The following is an 11,710-nucleotide window of genomic DNA, read 5'->3' on the forward strand; positions in this document are numbered from 1 at the left end:
GAATCCCGTAATACATGACCCTTTCCAAGATCCTGTCCAGCTGTAGGATTGATAGAAGAAGACTGATAAGAAGACCCCTATGAGCTAGAAGAGGATGGAGAGGAAAGATTGCTCTTCTGAAGAAGAGCTTGCAAATTTGCTATTTATTTCTCGTAACCATCAAACTTCTTCTGATAGCAAAGTGACTCATCATTTGTTCCCTTCTGACAATAGGAACATGTAGGTCTTTCAGTCTTTTGTTTTTCCTTCTTAGAAGAAGATGGTGGGCTAGTAGATTGTTGAGAAGAGGAATCTGATATCTGCTTCAGCTTCTGTGTGCTCTGAGGTGGCTTGGTTAGCAATGCCTATGACTATGAACCTATAAGAGAATCCATCTGAGTGAGCTTTGATTGCTCACGAGTCAATCGGTCACAAAAGGTCTTGAAAGAGGGCATAACATGTCATGCACCTAGAGCATCCATAGTGGAGTAGAAGGTAGAAGTGAAAATCTGATAAGGTTCTCGAAGCTTGGATAGTATCAGGAAGATACACTCATTATTAGTTTTTGTCTTTCAAACAACTTGTAACATAGATTGAAGAGACTTGAATTTCATCAAGAAATCCTCAATGCTGGTAAACGATTTAGGAATCAAGGAGGTAAACTTTGCATCTATCTATAGAATATTGAATTTTATTCATTGTGCCAAATAAGGTTGAAAACTTGTCCCACATAGCCCTGGGTGTATTCAAACCATCCAGGTGAAATAGTAACCCATCTGAAATATTCATTGCAATGAGACCCATTCCCTCATCCATTTTATTGTGCTGCATAAGAAGCTCATAAGACCTCTGTAGAACTGGCTGAGCCTCATCAAGACATGACCATAACCCCTTTTCCATAAGCAATTTAGTCATTTTTCCTTTCCAAGTATGGTAGTTGTGTGGTGTAAGGCAAGCGACATAAGAGTCCGCCATTGAGAGAAGAAGACATAAGTAGAAGTGTCTTATTCTAAATTAAAGTATAGAAAAGAAAATGCAACCCCCACAATAGATAATGAAATCCATCAAATACCAAAGAAAACAACTATAGGAAGCATAAAAACTGAGAAAGGAACCTGGATTGTGGATGTAGAGAAGAGGGAAATAGAAGCCTCTACTTCAATGCTAAAATTGGAAGCCCAAATGAGCTCAAAATCAAATGAAACTAGCACCAATGTCTCCATCTCTAAACCAGCTTTCCAGTGCTTCTTTCGGATCTCAAAAAGACCTCCATATGCCCAAGTTATTGCCAAAAAACCAACTGTAGGTCCAAAAAAGGAGCTCTCTGGAAAATTACAGACCCGAGAAAATTTTTGATGACCGTATGGCTGTCATATGACATTTTTATGATGTCATCATTGATAGTGCATTGATGTGGCAGTTGACTGGGCACTGATGTCACTGGCTGATTGGTCGTTGATGTGGTAGTTGACTAGGTGCTGACATCACTAGATGACTGTGAGCTGATGTGACACCTTGAAATGCGTGCCCAAAATTGTGCCAAAAATTTTGCCAAATTTGGCAGATTTCCAAAAAAATTGCCAAAAATGGCAGATTTCACCAAAAAGTTTGCCAAAAAGGGCAGATTTCAAATAAACTCGCCAAAAATGACAGAAGAAGGAAAAAGAACTTTTTCTTTTAATTTTTTTTTTAAAATGCCAAAATAAATGGCATGCGTACCCTGCGTACTGCTGACGTAGGTGTACAACACTGACGCGTACTACCTGTGCAGAGGTACTGCACTGACACGTACTACCTGCGCAGGGGTACCGTCTGATGTAGGCGATCCAAACCCCCATTTTTTTGTTTTAAAAGTTAAAAAAAAACTTTCTCAAATGCATAAACAACTTTTTAAATAAAAGTTGTAATAAAATACTTGTTTCAACTGTTCAAACAATTGAAATTAATATATTTTTTTAATGAAATTTTTTGAATGGACATTTTTTCAAAAAGATTTACCTCAAAAAGCGTGACAATGGCTAAAATTTTTATAGATTGTTCTGGTCATCAAAATAGGTCAAGTTTTATATCAAAATTCTTCAGATTGATCCTCTGAATCCATTGGTGAGGTCTATTTTGGCTCAAGAGACCTCCAAAAAGAGTGTATCCCCAGATCTAACCAAAATAAAAAATTTGAAAGATCAAACCCTTGAAGTTCCAAAAAATTCTTCAAATCAAGAAGAAGCAGCCACAAATCTGAGCTCTGATACCATGAAAGAATTGATTAATATCAATTCTACACAACCCAAGAAGAACCTATTAGCTAATAACCTATCACAAGAGAAGAATAATGGAGACAGAAGAAAAGTTGCTCTCAAATGTGAAAAATGCATAAGAGATAATGAAAAAAGTACAAGGCTCAACCTTATAAAGGTGAGATAGAAACCCTAAACTAAAAAGCTAGGTTGCACATTATTAATTAATAATTAATTAATAATGCACCTAAATGAAGCTTAAGTAACTAGAGTAATAGAAACTTATATAATTAAATCAATATGATTTAATTAATAAGTATAAATGAAAAAAATACTCTAATAAGGAAGACTCATTATTCTCAAATTTCCTTTGATGGCTTGTCCTCGTCTCATTTAAAGAGTTATATTGCGTAACCATTGTTGATAAATGAAACTTGTCTTTCTCCTTGTTTGTAGTTTACACAAAAATGGACTCAATAATGTAACATCTAAGATGTGAGCCAACTTAGAGCAAGAAAACTCCATCTCCCCTTGAAAATGTGTAACCAAAGTTACAAAACCCAATAGATTAAGAAATTTAATATTAACCACTCTTTACATTAATAAATTTATGTAAGACATTTACACTTGAGGCAACATTGAACTCCTCTTATCATTTTGAGTATTATTCCAAACATATTTTTTGTAGGACTGTTTTATGATAAATTGGTTCTCAAACATTTTCTCTCTTGAGTGCATAACAATTTGGATATTATTATATTTCTTTAAAGTTGAGACTGTATACTTTGAGTGCTTCTTGCTATCATCTCTTGTTGGATAAGATTTTCATGTCAAGATTATGTTTAAATCCACCACACTATTTTTATTCAAAATTTCAAATTCTTGGATTGCAGTATTTACTAATTACATCATATAAACCTGGGGTTGACATTTAACTAGGCCTTCTCTTGTTATCTTTTAATTTGAATGGTAAAAGGAGAATCGTATCATATTTTGGTTATTTTTTTATATGTTTTTTGTTTCAAAGTTGGACTATGTCTATATTTTTTTATTTGATATTTTACATCATATTCTATCATTTATAAATAATTAGCGAACTCAAAAAAATTGTTGATTCTAGATCAATAAATTAAAAGGAAAGATGAAGAGATGTGTGAGGCAACATTATAGGGAAAAGGGTTGGAATACGATGTACAAAATGAAGATTGGAAAATAGAAATAAATCAATTTATAGACCATGATATAGGGAGACTAGGTTTAAGGTGTAAAAATGACTTACATTATATGAAATGGGCTATTACACTATGTAAGGAATAGAATATAATATTTTACTTCTTCTAAGATTGGATTATAAACTTAGCTATTTTAAAATATAAAAACTTATCATAATTTATTATTTAAATATTTTACTTCTTAAAATATTCTAGTCAAATTGGTTGTGAGCACCAAGTGGAGCAAGTCAGTATCATTATTTGCGGATGCTCTTGATTTGAGGTCACTCCTTTGATCAAGCTGATCTAAACATTTTGTTCTGAAGAAACATTAGTTAATCAATGTTTCTTCTTTTATGCATCAACGAGAAAAATTGTTAAAGTAAAAGGTTAATTTAATTTCATTTATCAAATTACCTTTACTCCCTTCTTAAGATTTCACTTTATGCACCTTGCATTTCCATTTAATAATTAATTAGTAATTATTAAATATCATTTACCTCTTAGGGTTTCCCTTTTAGGTTTTTGATCTCCTTCTATAAGGATTGATCTTTAGTAATTATCTCTTATCATTTCAGTCTAATAATATAGTTCTTATATTTTTAGAGGAAAACCCTTGCCTTTTCTTTGTTTTCTCTTCTTTGTGATAGGTTCTTGCATGCACGTGTTCTTTGGTTTTTGTGGATTTGTATTGTGTACTGCTCTTGAATCCTTCATGTTATCAAAATTGGATCTATTGTAGCTTGTACAATATTTGGGGAAAAAGAAGAACAATGGTTTGATAGGAAGAGATCTGAATTTTTTTGGGTATTTTCTATGAAAATAGTGGGGTATCTAATTTTTGGAGCACTTTGAGGCCAAATAGACCTCACGATTGGATCTAGAAGGTGTCAAAACCCTCATTTTCACATAAAATGTGTCCAATTTGGACACAGTTGGTATCCAAGGAAAAATAATATAATTTCCAAAATTTGGCACATTTCTTGAGGTAGCAATTTTCTGATTTTCAGCATGCAAATTGAGATTATTTAGCCCAAAATTTCAAAATTTTTGGCACACAAATCAAGATCTTTTTAAAAAATCAAGCTTTTTGGCATGTGGATCAAGATTTTTGACACACATATTGAGATTTTTTGGCTTGGAGATCAATATTTTTGGCATGCAAATCGATGTTTTTTGGCACACAAATCAAGATTTTTTCATGCAAATTGATATTTTCAACACTTAAATTGAGGTTCTTTTGCATGAAAAATGAGATTTTTTGACACAAAAATTGATGCATTTTGGCATGAATCCCAAGGGGTTTGGTACCTATTTTTCACTTGAAGTGAGATGATCCTTTCTATCTTCTAGAGGGCATAAGTTGTTCATTTTAGCTCCATTTTTCAATCCAAAAGAAGTGTCGAAAAGCTCTTCTCGAACCCTATCCAGATTCTCTGTTATTTTCACCAGTATTTCTTAAAGGTACTTGTGATTTTTAAATTGAATTTTTTTTCTGTCTTATTATTTATGCATTCCTATTAGCAGCTAGGGTTCGATGTTTTGCATTCTAGGGGGGTGTTCTGTATTATCATTTTTGTTATTTACATTAGTAAACCATAACATTTTCAAAAAAAAAAACCTTCAAAAACAATGGCCGAGACCTCTTTTTGTCTAGAACTTCTAATCCCTCATAACCATTAGACATGGATGACCTTGATGATATGACTTCTTTGGTCAAAAGGGTTGTGGTCTTGTTTAGATGCAATGCAACCAGTTTTATAGAGGCCTTTTGAGGTCATGAAACGCATGAATAAGATGGATGAGGAAATGGGGTTGATTTTTTTGTAGGTATTTGATAGACTATAGTTTCATCTTGATGGGTGCAATACCCCTCTAGATATGTGGACCAAGCTTAATGGCTTGTTTGGTATAGTGAGTGAGTTCAGGGCACTTTAGATGAGGCATAGCTGACCTCTCTTCTATCAGTTTCTTTTCCTTCCATTGAGGACTTCTTTATGAAGTTCAAACAATAGAGGTATTTAAAGCACAATTGTGGGAAAACCAAGATTGACACTAAGTGTATTTACTTGATTCTTTCTAAGCTTCATGGAAACTTTTAAATTTTTGCTTCTACCTTCTATTCCACCAAAAGTTCTTTGGGTAATAGATTTACCATTCCATCCTTTGAGGTTTTTTGTGATTGTTTGACTCGAGAGTAAGCTAAGCTCTCTCAGTTGGAATCTCTCATAGGCTCATAGACTTATGCATTCGTATCTCAACCATCTTCTAGAATGAAAGAGAAGACACATAAATCACATTCTATGGAGTCTCAGATTGATTTTAGTCCTCATAGTTCATCAGGGTCACCTCCTCCTAAGGGGGTAAACCAAAGCTAGAAAGAACAAAGTGTGCTTATTGTGTACAATAAGCATAATTGGGTAAAAGTTAAAAGTTGTGTCACCTTTCAGGCTGACTTATCAGAATGACTAAATTTGATTATTTCTATCCAAAAATCAATTTTTTTAAAACATATGATCTAGATAAATTTATTCTAGCTAAGTTATATATGGTCTCACACTTTTCCAATTGCAGATGGCTATTAAATGCATGTTTTATACTAGTTTATATCCAATTGCTAAAGAAATAAAATTATTTCAGAAAAGTGGCATTTCAATAACACTTACTATTTTTTATGATATAGTTTTAATAACATATAAACACCATTTTATAGAGCTCAAAGTCTAGAATATCCTCATATAGAGTTTATAGTGTTTTAATTAGATATAGTATATTGTAATTAAAAAATTCTACAAGCACATATTTTAACACTAAAAAATATGTCAGTTTTGGGAAAGAAAAAAATATTAAATCATATCAAAAAAATATAAAAAGTATATGACGTTCTAGAGGAGAGAGTCCTCTTCTAGAATGTATAATTTTTCTCTTGGTTAGAATAGATTTGTTTTGAAAAGTGTTGTGGGAGATGAAAACTATTGATTTTAGGTGAGTTGAAATTTGAATCATTATAAAAGAGCAAATATAGGTCCAAAGCTGATTTTTATTTTTGAATGGTCTAGCTATATATGTTATCTATAACATATTCTGAGATCAAAAGGAAATAAATTTATTTCCTTATAGTTTTGTGGTGGGAACTAGATCCCCAATTTTCAACATTTTTCAGTAGTTAAAAAAATTGTCTTTAAAAATTAGGAAAATATATCAATTCTTTTTCAAATAATTATTAAAAATTATAATCCTAAATTTCATTTATTTTTACACATTTCATTAATTTACTTCATTTTAAAATTCAAAATAATAATACTAATTTTATGTTATTGAAGGTGAATAGTTATACTTTTGTTAGCCTTTTCCTTTACAAAAGTGACATAGGATTGTGCTTTCACCCAATCATGATGACTCACAGTTCTATGAGAAGAAGTTAGATGGCTATGCAAAACAGGTTTTAGATTTGATAACTCTCCTTTAGAAGAGCAATATTGATATTCCTTCTACTTCTCTCAAATTGTCATCATCATCATCATTTCAGTCAAATGGTAAATATATAGCAAAGGGTCATACACTATGTTTAACTACTATTGCACATTCTTCTAGATGGTTACTAGATTTGAGTGCTTCACACCATATGGCATCTTCTTAGGATTTTTTCCCTTCTATCAAGGCTTCTTGTACTCCAAACATTTTGATGAGGAACAACACTATTATGATTGTATGTGGAAAAAGGTTCTATTGGCATTGATGATGGTACATTTCATGATGTACTTTGTGTTCCATCTTTGTGATCTAACCTTCTCTCTATTTATTATATTACACATAAAGGGATAGGGAAGACATTTGCGTTTGCATATGATTGAGTGCAAATCAGAGATAGTGAGACATGCAACATTGTTGCTATAGGGATTGTTGATCACTCTTCCTACCTATACTATTTCTCACATTTTGGTCCACCATCTCCACTATTAGAGATTTACTCTCCTTCTTCATGAGAGAATACTGAGGTGAAGTGAAGTCAAACTTATGTATTGTTCCTAAGACCACTATTGTGACTTCTACACCTCCATCTCTTGTTCAAATTCTGTCTATCACACATGATTACTCTTTAGCATTGCCTATCATTGTAGCTCTAGGCATCAAGCCACCTAGTACAATTGTTGAGGATATATTAGAGGACACACATCTCCTCTTAGATGATAGATTCAACACACATTTTATCTCACCTCCACCAGAGATTCCATTTCAAGATTCTAATGGATTCTCCTTTGAGCGTCAACTAGGACTTCAATCTTCACCTTACATTTAGGTGTTCCACCCTCCTTTTCCATTGTTTTTGTTTCTTTCAGATTAGAGCCACATTAGTATGTTCATCAACACAATAGTTCTATCATTCTTGGGGGCTATGGAGTCTCAAGCTTCTATCATAGGGAATTTTATTGTACTTATGGTCTTGAAAGAGTCTCTTGAGATATTTATGTAGACACCTAAATCTGGTTACATCACTGGGTATGTGTAGGATCATGGTGTGCCAAAAAGACATAATATGAAAAATCTGTAGTTCTAAAATATCTCAAACCATTTCAAAATTTATTCTAACCTTTTTCCCATTGACCTTGATACTAAATGAAAATAATTAATATCTTTATAAGGTCTACTATATTTTTTGATACCAAAACTATATGGTCAACTTTAAGAACATCCTAAAAATGTGCTTTTGGCCTATTTTTATGTGATTTTTACTTCAAACATATAGCTAACGACTTTTTTTCACCAAAATTTAATGAAATGAAAAGGGTTTCTTAAGAATGTTCTTATCTTTCCATAAATGTAAGGTTTGTCAAATTATGAGTTTAGTATGTAACTATTACTTATTTTCTGATGGAGTTACATATAAAGTGCTAATTGAGACACTACTTGAAGAACAACTATAACTTTCAAATGGTACAACATTTTTAAAATCTAAAAGATGCATCATATTCTATGTTTCTTCTACTATAAGGAAAAAAAATGAAAAATTGAATTTTATAGAGTTTTGAATTAGTTAAGGTGGTTAGACACGAGAGTTTTTTTATTCCAAAAATACTAAATTCAAAATTTAATTATTAATTGTTTATTTAAAATAAAAAATTTAATATAAAAATACCCAAAAAAATGTGTCACATCCAAGCATGAGTCTACTTCTTATATCTATAATATTATTAAAAAATATGAACATTTGATTTTGATTAAGGTGGTTAGACATACGTCTACTTCTTATTTTTGTAATATTGCATTAAAATTCAAAATTTTGACCAATCATTTTTTATTTTTTTGAGATAAGTCCTAGTAGTTTAGAAACTAGATTCAATTGTCTAGAGATTCTTTTCTCTCAACTTTTTGATATAAATTTAATAACAAGTAGAAAATTGCATGTCAAGTTGATATAACCTTGATTTTCTAATTTTTTATTACCACTTAAGGGCATAGTTTGGTTGACCATGATCTTGCACATACCCACTATGTAATCTTATTTAGTCATCATATAGGACATTATTGATTAAATATCTTATATTTAATTAATCAATCATCATCCTCTAGTTAATTAATTCATTTAATTAAGTATAGTCCAATTGATAAAATCAAATAATAACCCAAGGTCAAATTATCAATTAAATTCTTATTCGTCTTTTAAATTAAATAAATGCATAAATCTATTTAATTTAACCCCACATTCCCTTTTATTAAATAAACCATTTAGTAAATCAATCCCAAATCCATAACCATCCCTAAAACTCTATCATTATCCAAATTGAACCCATTCACCTATAATAACCTCACTTGCTAATTAACCTATCTCATTAATGCTAAGCCAATTACATCCTAATCCCCTCCTATGCTAAGTCTAATCCCCCTCCTAAACATGTGCACCACTTTAAACAAGGGTTAAGACTTTCTAACCCAGGCCAAAGTCAAGGTCCTCCCCATCTTCTTACGTTCCTATCCAAGAGCATTCATGGCTCTTATAGAGCATGAATGACTCTTTAATGTATTTTACATCCCTCTTCCACACTCTTTCTCCGTCATAACTCCCTCTATGCACCCATTTGGACCCAATTTTCCCTATCCAATCCCCTTCTGACACTTGTCACAAGGCTATGACTTTGAGGAAACATAATTCATGTGCTTCCCCTTCATTGCATCCTAGCTCTTCCTCATCAAACCTCAATATTTGCATCTTGGCCCTCCATCTTACCACCCCTTAGCCTATAAATTGAACCCTTCCCCTCCCATAAATCATCCACTTTTCATGCAAACTTATAATGCTTTATTAAACCAGCGAAGTTATCCATTGCATCCTTACCATGTAAAAATCCATTTACACCTCCGTTGTTGAACCCTTCATCCATCTTTATGCTTGATCAAAAAACCATTGTTTGAAGCTTGAAGCATGCTTGAGCACACATCTACCATCATTTGGACACATCGAAACATCAAGGTTACACTTGGGGAGCTCACCATACTTGGTTTGCATTCCCCTATAATGTTTCCTTTGCATTATCATATGTATTTTTGTTTAATATACTATGTGAATGTTAGATTAGTTTTGATGTTCTTTACACATCAATTTCATACCATACAATTTCATTTGTGCATCTTTTTCTATCTCTTTTTAGAGTAGGGTTTTTCCCACTGGGTTTTCTCTATTTTTCCATTTCATAGAGATTTTATTTTGATTGGGTACCTCATCAGGTTTTGTTTCTAGGACCCAACTTTGCTTTCAACATTGCATTGTAGTTTCTTTTCTTTCTTCTGCACTGTTTGTAGCTACATTGTTTCTCATCTTAAGGGGGGTGTTAGAGTAAAAGGTTAATTTAATTTAATTTATTAAATTACCTTTACTCCATTCTTAAGATTTCACTTTATGCACCTTGAATTTCCATTTAATAATTAATTAGTAATTATTAAATGTCATTTACCTCTTAGGATTTCCCTTTTAGGTTTTTGATCTCCTTCCATAAGTATCGAGCTTTTGTAATGATCTCTTATCTTTTCAATCTAATATATTGTTCTCATATTTTTAGAGAGAAGCCCTTGCCTCTTCTTTGTGTTTTCTTCTCTTTGATAGGTTCTTGCATGCAGGTGTTCTTTGGGGTTTGTGGATTTGTATTGCATATTGTTCAAATCCTTCAATAGTAGTTGGAAAACATGAAAAAATGCAAGTTTTGATGTCCATAATCCTATGTAGAAAAACATCAGCAAGACACTTTTAAAATTTTTGACATTGAAAGGTGTTGCTTCTAGTTATTGTGCCCCTTAACACTTACAAATATGACTTAGCTTTGTTATCTATTGAGTTTGATATTTGTTATATAAAGCGCAAATGATAATCGATAGATAAAATTGACATGCATGCCTTTTATCTTGCTTTGATATTTCCAGAAAGATGATACAATGACCTAATATAATTGTTTTAGGAAAGATAATCCACATTTTACATAATAGAAAGCTACATTTAGTGATATAACACTAATTAGTAGCCTTTTTAGTGATGACATTTAGTAACTTTGTGTTTTGTCTATGTTTCAATTTATTTGGTACATTCTGCTAGTGTATTTGCAATATTATTATAGATTAGTATGAGTGATAAATTTAATCCTTCCTTTCAGTTTAGAATTTGACCTTGTTTTTCTCCTCCCTCCTTCTTCTTGCCCTGTATTCCTACACTACATTTCTGCTAGCACTTGGCAGGAACTAGGTTGCATTGCAACTCTTGTCAAAGTGGTCGATGGTGGTGATTAGGATGGAGATTAAGGAAAAAGAGAGGATTGTAGGCTTTTTGAAAATAATTGTATAGGAAATTATTACAATAGATTCTCATATCCAAGAGTTAGAGAGAGCTAGATTCAAAGGTGACTTTGAGAAAATAGATGTTTTAATTTCTTCTAATTTGAATAAGGAGGAGGATAATGAAGAGTTGATTATGAAGAGTGAAGATTTTGATAATGTTAAATTAAGGAAGGTCATGTGTAACCTAATGATAATAAAAATCTAGGTAGGATTGAACTCCTACTCATGAGAATGTTCTCATCAAAGTTGATGGTATTGAAAAGATTTATAAAAGGAAATGAAATGTAACATCTAAAACAAAAATGGAATTAGGAATAATATATATGCCACTATGAATATGTACCAATAAACCTAGTTTTTCATTAGAGGAAAATAAGTTTTAGAGGGACCTAAAGCCCTTAAACAACAATTTTTTTTTTCAAGTATCAAACAATGCCAAACCAAGAATGAGCCCATAGACAACCA

Source organism: Cupressus sempervirens, chromosome 6 (assembly GCF_028749045.1).
Source record: "Cupressus sempervirens isolate cs-2001-9-10 chromosome 6, ASM2874904v1, whole genome shotgun sequence".
Taxonomy (NCBI): Eukaryota; Viridiplantae; Streptophyta; class Pinopsida; order Cupressales; family Cupressaceae; genus Cupressus; species Cupressus sempervirens.